A 10397-nucleotide genomic window follows, 5' to 3' on the forward strand; every position below is an offset into this window, starting at 1 on the left:
CACCCTCCCCACTTTCACTGGCTCCAGACAGTCAAGACCCCACCTGCCAGAAGAGCGTTTAGGAACCAAGGGCCCACAGTGCTCAGGAGTTGACTTCAGCAACTTCTAGAAAGAGTGGCTGGGCTGGGGAAAAACCACCCTGGGAGAGCTAGAGATAGGCTCTGAGTTCATCCTAAGATTGATACGAATCTGTTGTGTGACTCAGCCGGAGAGAAGCTGAAACAAGAGGTTGCATTAATAGAGGTAGAGCATCCCCAAGGAGGGAGGTGATAGTTTTCCTCTGAGCCTAAGACGGGCCACACTCTGCATCAGTCCAGAAGAGAGTGAGCAGGGCAATGACTAGGAGGATGTGAGACTCAGCAAAGTGTCTGAAGAGCCACCAGGGTCACCATCGGGCACAGGCTGAACTCCGGCTGGTGGAGCGTAGTGGTTAGGGGCACGGGAGTAGCCGGGTTACTTTTAACCTCCCTGAGCCCGTTTTCTCAGCAGTGCAACTGCATCAACAGCGGCTTGACTCAGGGTTGGTGCACAGAATTAAATGGGCTCAGTGCCTGCCCAACACAGGACCTAGTGCACAGTGGGCCTCTGGGCTTTCATGGTCAAAGGCAATCCCATTGCTGTTCAGGCAAATCCTTATACTTGTGATAGTGAAGTCTGTCATAGACTCACTCAGGCAGTTGGAGCTGCCAGATCTGGTGGCCACTTGCTACCTTCCCCTCCCAGCAGCAGCCAAGGGCCAGGCCAGGAAGCGGTCCTCTCCCACCATGTGGCCGGGAAGCAGACCCCTCTTGTTCTTCCAAACCTCCCTCTGCCCACCCCAATCACAGGCTCCACCCACAGACCATGGACTAGTCCAAGGGCTGAACCTGACCATCCCTCCCTCCTCCCACTACCTAACCCACACCCAGAATGGGCGGCGGTGGCAGTGACCTGCCCTCCTGACCTAGCCCTGCTCCAACTGCACCATCTCCCCCTGCTCCCTAGTCCTGCAGCCCCCTCCCCGCGCCCCCCACGCCCCACCTCTGAGCCCCGCCCACCTGTCCACAGGATGCCTCCCTCCCAGCTGTGTGTCCACATCTGTGCCCCTGGAGGGGCTCTGCCGGGAAAACACCACTGCTCCTCTCTTCTGGCTGATTCATGCCTGCCTGCCTTTCAGACCGGGTTCCCCTAGCCCTGAAGCCACCGCAGGGTCTCTGGGCAGATTCTCCCCACTTGCATCCCCCCTACTCAGCCTCCCCCGGCTCTGGGGAAGCCCGCCCTCCCTCCCCACTGGCTTCTCCGGGCGGGTTTCCCTTGGAGCCGCCAAGGGCAGAGCTGCTGCCCTCCAGCAGCAGACGTAGGGGCTCGCTGAGTTTGGCTGAAGAAGAGGAGTGAGGGGAGGAGGAATGATGCGTGGCATCCTCAGCTTCCTTGGGACCTTGCTCTCTCTCTCACTCACAAAGGTCTGAGCAGCGCTGGCCCTGCCCCCACTCAGCCTGTCCAGCCCAGCTGCCCCCGATAAGCTCCAGGCTGGTGGCCTGGGAGCGGCAGGGTGGGACACACACATGCACACACATACACACCCCCCACACGGCTCAGAGCCAATCTCCCCGCTCCCAGCTTCCCCTGCCAGTCCCATACCTCCCAGAGCCTGAGACAGAGCGGAGAATTCAGTGTGATGTGACAGCAGGGAAGCCCCTCCCTAGGGCTTTCAGCTTGAGCCTCGAGGAGTGGGGGCTGCCTGGCCGCAGTGAACTTTCCAGCCACCTCCTGCCCCACACTCGGCCCCCGGCCTGGACAGGCACAGACCACAGCCTCTCTGGGGGAGGCGATTTGTGCTCAGGGACGTGTTCCGCCCTGAGCGGACACCGGTCTAGTGGGTGGTGGGGGATGGATCCCAATCCCGGGCAACACTGACCAGCATGGTTACGCTCCTGGCTGGCCCCAAGGACTAGGGCTGGACGGCCAGCTTCCCTGCCACCTTCAGCCCACCTGGCGGGTGAGGGAACAGGGGGTGAAGGAGGAGCTCCCTTTAGCCTGATCTGAAGGCAACTTACTGGCTCACCCGTATTTCCATAGCAGCCCAGAGTGAAATTCGTGGGATGCCAGTGACTAAAGACACGCTGGGGTCCAGGCCCTCATTCCACACTAAGAAATAGGCCCAGAGCAGGACAGGCGCCTGCCCAGGGTCACACAGTCAGAACTCACAGGGCTTTCTCGGTGTGACCTCACAGCAACCTTCAGAGGTGGGCATGGTGCCCGTGCTACTTTACACGAAGGGGAAACAGGGGCTCAGAGGGGTCAAGCGCCTTGTTCAAGGTCACACAGCGGCGGGGAGAGAGGGGTGGAGGCCTCCGGCTGTGATTCCTGGGGCAAGGCACCTTTCCCTCTTCCCATCACGGCCTGGGCTTGCCTGGGCAGGAGCAGCAGGCGCTAAGACAAGGGATCAGAGAGGTCAGGAGAGGCACAGTAGACACAAGGCACGCTGGCAGATTATATAAGTCGCCTTCCCAGCCCCACTGCCCCAGGGGTGCTGGCTGGGGAAGCCGCACAGGGCACCAGACCCGCGAGGTCGGGCCTGGCCCCCCAGCCAGCATCGGCTCTCTCTGAAGAGATGACAGTTGGAGGCGCCAGGACACACTGGCTTCTCTTCCTCCTTTCTGGTTTCCTCTGGCTGAGTAACAAATACTAACACTGATAATGATAATAATAATTAGAATAAATATAACCTGAAGACGCTCGGGGTCTCGTTGCCATGGCAACCGTTGGCGCTAAGGCGCTTCGGAGGCCGCCGCCAGGCCACCCGGCCCCCGGGCGCGGAATCAATATTGATTCGGCCCCAGGAGGCGGCGGCGGCTCCTCCACTGGGACCACGCGGCGGGTGCCGAGCGAGGGACACGCACTTGGAGAGGCCTTCGTGATTGCCCGCGCCGCCCAGCCGGGACCCTCGGAACCGGTCGGGTCCCCAGCCTGCCTCCGGAACCCTGCCCGGCGCGCACGGGGCTCCGGGTTCGCCCAGTTCCCGCACTGGTCCTCGGACGCCGGTCCCCGCCTCGGACGCGAATGCCGGTCCCGGCGGCCGCGTCCCTGCACGGTGCGCCCTGGACGCGGACCCGGACCGGGACCCGGCCCAGGTCCTCTCCAAGGTTCAGCGACCCCGACCTTGGTGAGCCCTGGCGCGGACCCCAATGCCAAGGCGCCGGCTGTCCGACGCGTCTCCCACCCCCAGACTCTTCCCCGGGCGTCCCCGGCCCCCTTTCCACAGCACCCCGGATCCCTCGATGCTCCGAACTTGCCTCTCCCAGGGCGCCCACCTCTCCCCGCCCGCCTCGGGCGCCCGACCCCCTTCTCGGGGAGCCGGGGAGCCAGGGAGCCGAAGATCCGCGCCCACCCCCCGCACAACTCGCCGGGACCCTCCTCCTCCACAAGCTCCGCTCCGACCCCTCTCGGCAGCTGCGCTCGGACCCCCGGCCCAGCGCGCCCCTCCCCCGCGCGGCCCCAGCCCGGCCCGCCCCCGGGGCGCCGCTCACCTCCTGCCCGCCGCCCGCTCGCTCTTCGCTGCGCCGCGGGGAGTCGGCGCCCGCGGGGCTGAGCCGCCTGCCGGGGCGCCGGGCCGCCCACGCCCCCGCGGTGCCCCCGCCGCCGCCGCAACAGTTGTCCCGGCTCCGGGGGGCTCCGAGGCCAGCGCCGGGAAGGCGGCAGCTCTTAGGCGCGCGGGGCGCGGGCGCGGGCTCGGGCTGGGGCTCCGGCTCGCGGACCGGCCGCCGGCCGCATGCCCCGCCGCGCGCCCGCCCGCCGGCTACTGGGCGGCCCGAGCCGCCCGCCCGCCCGCCGGCCCGGAGCCCCGCGCCGCGCCCGCCGCCGCCGCCGCCGCGCTCATGCTCGCCGGCCCTGCGCTCGCCGCCGCCGCCGCCGCTGTGCCCACTTCACTCTTTGCCGCTCGCCGCTCGCCCTCTGCTGCCCCCTCTCCCGGCTCGCGGCGCCCCGCGCTCCCGCCCAGCGCCCGCGGCTCCCTTCTCTCTCTCTCTCCCCCCGTTTTTCCTTTCGCAATCTCGCTTCCTCCCCGCGCTCGCCCTCGCCCCGGCCGTGTGTCTCTGCGTCTCTTCCCTTTCGCGACCTCCTCTTTCTTTTCTGCTCCCCCCTTTCTCACTGTTTGCTCCCCTCCTCCCCCCTTCCTGTCTGCTGTCCCCTTACCGCTCTCCTCCCGCTTTCTTTCCCTTCTGTTCCTTTCCTTTCTTCCTTCCTCCTCCGGCACCCCATCGCCGTCTCCCCAGCCCCGTCACACTCACCTGCCTCCTTCCTGGCCGCTCCCCAGCCCTCGGGCCGGCGCAGCTGTTGTAGAGGGGCGGGCGAGGGGCACGCCAGCCCCGCTCCGGCCACCTGGCTGCTGGCCGGGCGGCCCCTCCAGCTTCCCCTCCTCCGGCGGCCGGCCGCTGGAGGGCCCCACCTGCCGCGCGCCTCCCGCTGCGGGTGCTGAGCCAGACATCCCTTCCAGGCCGCCCCTCCTCCAGAGGTGGTCAGGGCCGGGGTCAGGCTGAGGTGGCCCCTGGCAGGGTCAGACTCGGGCCGGAGACTCCTTCGCAGCAGACCAGATCTGGCCAGTTTCCAATGAGGAAAACCCCGACTTCCTCGGGCCTCCGTGCGGCGTGGGCTCCCCGCCCCTGTTCCAAACCCCCCTTCTCTCCGCTTCTCCTCCCCAGCAGCCACCCCCTCCCCCGTTTCACCCCTCACCTGCAGACCGGGGCCAGACTGAGCCAACCTCACTAAGCCCCAGTTTCCCCCCCCCGGCCCTGGCCCAGTGACCTCTGAGGGGTAAAGCTGGTCGTGTAGGGGCCACTGCAGCCTCTTCCAGGGCCGGGCAGCGGGCTGGGAGTGAGGATGGCTCACTGACTGGTGGATCAGGGAGGGACAGTGGCTTTGAGTGCCCGGGGGGGCAGGTGGACCTCACCCCTGCAAACCCCACGTCCGCCGTGTCCCTGGCTCTGGCTCCATTTTTACAGACACTGAGTGCACCTCTCCAAAAACCAGGCTGAGCCCGTCACTCACCTTGCTTGACTTATTCCTCACCACAGTGCTGGGTCTTGGCTTCCCCATTTTACAAGTGAGGCAGTTGAGGCTCAGAGAGGTTAGGGCAACTGCCCTGAGCCACACAGCTGTAAAAGGACAGGACCAGGGCTCCAGCCTAGATTCCCCACCACCACCACCCACCCCTGACTTCCAAGCCCAGATTCCACACCTTTGACAGCTTTCTTCTCTAAACAGGTCACAGCATCATCTCCTCGAAACATTTTAAAGATTAGATGAGGCAGGATATTTCACGCACTTTGCCCAGCTCCTGTAAACCCTCCCAAAGAGGAGGACCATGATTATCCCATGGGATGATGGAAACGAAGGAGCAAAGAGGTTACAAAACTGGCTGAGGGCCCGGTGCTGGACAGGTGGCGGGGGGACTCAGGTTGAGAGGTAGCTGTTCCCTGTGCTGGGCTGGGCTGCCTTCGGTGTGCATCCAGGGCCCTGCACCTTCATTTCCCTACAGGTCAGGCTCCCTAACAAAGCCACTTCACCTCCCTGAGCCTCAGTTTCCTCACCTACAAAATGGAAATCATTCTACCCCTGCAAAGAGTCATCATGGGATTAAATGAGAGGCTGCATCAATAGTCCCGTTGATTATCCCAAACAAGTGAGTGCCGTCATCTATATCAGCAGCCCTTCTGACCTTCCAGAAAATGGCAGAGTGGCCAGAAAGATGTGTGGGTTTTGGAACCGGTCAGACTTGGAGTTGACTCTCAGCTTCACCACTTACCAACTGTGTGCCCACAGGCAAGGTCACTTCTCCCCAGTCCTGGGCACTGATTTCCCGAGGCTGTGATAACTAACATCCATGAACCTGGTGGCTTAAAACAGCGTATCTTTATATTCTCACAGTTCTGGAGGCCGAAAATCTCCAAATCAGTGTCACTGGCTGAAAGTGTGGGCTGCCCCCTGGGAGGTTCCCCGGAGCGCTCTTCCACTCCCTAGTGGCTGCCGGCACCCCTGGCTCGTGGCCCCGTCAAGCCAAGCATCTTCCCACCTGGCTGCCCCGTCTCCATGTGGCTGCTCCTCTGTGTGTGTCTGAGCCCCCCACCCCTGCTCCTCTGTGATTGCATTTAGGGCCCACAGATAATCCAGGATAAGCTCCCATCTCAAGATCCTGACCTTAATCGCATCTCTGAAGCCCCTTTCTTCCTGTCCTATCTACAGTAAGGTCCTCAGGTTCTGGGGATTCTTCGAAGGCTATCTTTGGGGGCAGGGGCAGCATTTTCACCCTCTCACACGCTGTGCATAGAAGCAGGACAGAGCAGACTCTTGGGACCTCTGGGGGGATCAGGTGAGACCCATAAGAATACTGGCCTATGTGGACCCATTCAACAATTATTTTTGTATTTCTACTCTGGGCGGGGCTGGGGGAGAAATGAAGGGGGCTGGGCTTTGCCGGCAATGACCCCAACCCCGCTACCCACATTTCTGAGCACCTACTGTGAGTCGAGTTGGGCGGGTGCTCCACTCTTCGCCTTGCCTTTAATCCCGGCCCTATTTACTATTTCTCTGTCTTCGGGAGGCCTGCTCCCCCGCAAACGCTGCTCACCCAGGCGGGCGGCCTGGCGGATGACTCACGCGCTCCTCGCTCTCCACCGAGAGAGCAGCCTTTTCAAAGGGCTGGCTGGGGAGGGAGCTAAATTTAAAGCCAGGCTTCCCGAGAAGATCACCTGCCACGTCAAAATTGCTGCTGTTTAATTAGAAGTGGGGCGTCGTGGGGGGGGGGGGGCGCGGCCGAGGTCCGGCCCGGTGAGCCCCTCTGGGAAGGGGGGAGGGAGGCGCGCGGAGGCTGAGCCCCTGGGGTGGGTGGGGGGAGGAGCCGCGATCAGCCCGCATGCTGGCTCTGCCGTCATCCCACACCTCCCTAGGAAGCAGCCCCCGGCCGGCCCAAGGACCCTAGAGTCCTTCCGCCTCCCTTCTCCTCAGGCTCTGATTCAAGATCTTAGGCCTCTAAGCCCCCACTTCCTAAATTCCAGATGTAAGGAACTGGGGCTCTCCCTGACCAAGTCATCCGGCCAAGCTGGGGTCCGAACTGCAGGCCTGGCTTGGGGGCCACTTGGTCCCTCAAGGAAGTGGGTGGAGGTGGTGGGCAAGGTGTTCAACTCTTTGAGCCTGTTTCCTTCTCAATCCAAGGAGGCTGAAGCCCCCAGGCCGGGGCCTGCCTACCACGGGAAGGCACTAACTACAGCCTGTTTCCCTGGGAGGAGATGAGGCCCCCGGAGGAGCCTGCCCTCGGGCACTCTCCTGCCGCCTGGTCCTGCCCCTTGGAGGCACCAGGGCTGTGTCCCTGCCATCTTTATGCCCTTGCTGCTCCCACTCTCCCAGCTGGCTCTGGGAGTCACGGGTGGTGGCAAAGTCCCAGGCTCCTTGTGGCTGCAGAGCGGGGTCACGGGGACAGCTGGGCATCCCAGTGATGAGGAACACCAGGTCTGGAGCAGGGTGCTGAGCTGGGAGCCCCCGAGGGCCTGGGTCATGCTCACAGCATCAGTTTGCTCTTCTGTAAGATGTTGTGAGTTTTGATTTTTCCAGGCCAGGCACATAGTAGGCGCTCGGTGTGTGGAAGCCACTGCCATTGTTCAGTCTCTAAGTCGTGTCTGACTCCTTGTGACCCCATGGACTGCAGCACGTCGGGCTTCCCTGTCCTTCACCATCTCCAAGAGCTTGCTCAAACTCATATCCATGGAGCTGGGGATGCCGTCCAACCATCTCATCCTCTGTCGCCCAGTTCTCCTCCGGCCCTCAATCCTTCCCAGCATCAGGGTCTTTTCCAAGACCCCACCATAACTGCCATGGCTGAGTGTTCCTCTCGAGACTTGTGAGAACAGTCAGTCATCTGGTTCAGAGGCCTTCCTAAGGCCAGACATGCTGTAATGATGCCAAGTTGTGCCAGGCGAGGGGTTATAAACTCGCCGGGGCCTCCCCACCGCCTCCCTCCTGGGCCACAGGGTGTGTGACACAGCTTCTCCCCTGGCGCTGGCAGGAGGGCTGGCAGAACCGTTCACCGCCCTCCCAGCCAAGAGGAAACAGGGCTTCTGTTTTCTTTGAAAAAGCACTTGGCAGACCCAGTTTCAAGAGGGCCTCATCGCCTTCCCCCGGGTGTTACTCCGCTATGGCCAAAGGGGATTTGCAGATATAATTAATGTTATTAATCGGCTGATTAAGAAGATCAGGAGATAAGGAGATTGTCTGGTGTGCCTAAGCCAGTCACAGGAGCTCTTTAAAAGTAGAACTCTTAAAGAGTGAGTTTTCTCTGCTGTCAGCAGAAGAGGATGTAAAAAAAGGGGAGACTGACATGCTGAGATGGAGGGGTCTCGGCAGGGAGGTGAGAGCAGCCCCCAGCCAACACCCAGGATGAAACGGGGGCCTCAGTCCTGCAATTGCCAGGAGCTGCACTCTGCCAGCACCATGAAGGAGCCTGGAATCTCCCCAGACTCTCCCCGAAGAGCCCAGCTCCTGAGACCCTAAGCAGAGAACTCCCTGAGTCCGCCCTGACTCTGCCCCCATGGAACTGTGAGATAACACAGGGGCGCGGTTTTAAGCTGCTAATTTTTTTTTACACAACCACAGAGAAGCCAACTGACCCAGCAGCCACTTGTATCAAAATTCTTTAATTTCTAGGGGATAAAGATCTTTACCTTCTTGATTAACAGGTAAAGAGGTAAAGACTCCCACCCAAACCCTCGGGGCCCTCACCCCCACCCCACCCGTACCCTTGGAGGCATTAGCTTGTGTGAACGAGACAGAATCCATCCGTGCATCTGTCCTGGGTTCAGTTCTGCTGCAGCTGGTGGCTCCCGTGGCCTCACTGTGTCTCACCAGCCTCTCAGACCCAGTGTGCAAATGATGAGAATTAATGTGATGCAAATCGGTAGGTTGAGCCAAGCACCGAACTGGAGGCCCAATTTCCACACAGCCCAGCCCTCCCAATGGGCAGCCCCTGAACAATAATAACAACAACAATGATAATCAAGATAACTGGCGTATGCAGAGTCTCTCAGTTCCATTTCCTCCACACTCACTTATACCTCAAAAAACCGCAGGAGTGGGACAGGGAGCACCCTCATCTTGGAGAGGTAGGGAGGGGGCCCAGGTAGGTCGTGTAATAGACCTGAGGTCACACAGCTTGTGAGAGGCCATCCTGGGACAGAAATCTGAGGTCTCCAGCTCTTTCTACTGCCCTGGCAGCCCCTTCTCAGGAGCCTCTGTCTAGGGGGTGGGGTGGGGGCTTTGTTCTAAAGATTCACTTCAGTTCAGTTCAGTTGCTCAGTCGTGTCCGAGTCTTTGCAACCCCATGGACTGCAGCACTCCAGGCCTCCCTGTCCATCACCAACTCCCAGAGTTTACTCTAACTCACATCCATTGAGTTGGTGATGCCATCCAACCATTTCATCCTCTGTTGTCCCCTTCTCCTCCTGCCTTGAATCTTTCCCAGCATCAGGGTCTTTTCAAATGTGTCAGTTCTTTGCATCAGGTGGCCAAAGTATTGGAGTTTCAGCTTCAGCATCAGTCCTTCCAATGAATATTCAGGACGGATCTCCTTTAAGATGGACTGGTTGGATCTCCTTGCAGTCCAAGGGACTCTCAAGAGTCTTCTCCAACACCACAGTTCAAAAGCATAAATTCTTCGGCGCTCAGCTTTCTTTATAGTCCAACTCTCACATCCATACATGACTACTGGAAAAACCATAGCTTTGACTAGACAGACCTTTGTTGGCAAAGCAATGTCTCTGCTTTTTAATAGGCTGTCTAGGTTGGTCATAGCTTTCCTTCCAAGGAGCAAAGATTAGTCATTTTAAATCCCGCAGGGCGGGACAAGGCAGCTTAGACCATGATAGATTTTGTAGCAGTAAAGCCGTGGGCGAGTCACCTAACCTTTCTGGAACGAGGATCTACATTTTCTTCCACTTTCTGGGTGCTCTGTGGCCCCCGCTGTCACTCGGGTGGTCTCCTTGAACCCTCATGACCACCCCAGGACTTGCTTCTAGTCATCCCTTTTGACAGATAGGCCCAGGGAGGTTAAGAGGGTCACACAACTAGGAAACGGCATAGCTGGGATTTGAGCCTGGGTCTTTCCCTGCCCTGTCCCTGCCATGACCTCGATGCAAGGAGGAGTGGAGTAGAGGGCCCTGGACTGGGAGCACGTCCTGGCTCTGCTTCCCAGGCCTCAGTTTCCCCACCTGCTCTGTTCTTGATGCCGGCCAGGCCTCTCGGGCTCAGGGAGGGTGAGGCCCTGGCTGGTCAGCCCAGGGCTGGCTTCTTGTACTTGAGCCCAGCTGTTGGGAGGCAGGTTGTCCGGGGTTTGACAGCTCAGGCCCGGCAGCCAGGCTCGGAATTTCAAACTT

General features: G+C 60.5%; 1 protein-coding gene across 3 annotated transcripts in view; it reads right to left on the reverse strand.

The window, feature by feature from the left end:
* SHISAL1 (shisa like 1) overlaps positions 1-4431 on the reverse strand; it is a 78709-nt gene extending 74278 nt beyond the window's left edge. Inside the window, exon 1 of one of the 3 annotated variants that reach the window (XM_086404286.1) lies at positions 4269-4431. The gene's annotated coding sequence lies outside the window, so the exon portion shown is untranslated. Of the gene's footprint in view, positions 1-3509; positions 3644-4173; positions 4249-4268 lie in introns of those variants that run through there. The other 2 variants (XM_086404287.1, XM_086404288.1) reach the window with 2 other exon arrangements.
* Positions 4432-10397: the final 5966 nt, after the last annotated feature.

The sequence above is a fragment of the Bos grunniens genome, chromosome 5 (genome assembly GCF_055505025.1).
Source record: "Bos grunniens cultivar Pamir isolate PY7600 chromosome 5, Bosgru_T2T1.0, whole genome shotgun sequence".
In the NCBI taxonomy this organism is placed as follows: Eukaryota; Metazoa; Chordata; class Mammalia; order Artiodactyla; family Bovidae; genus Bos; species Bos grunniens.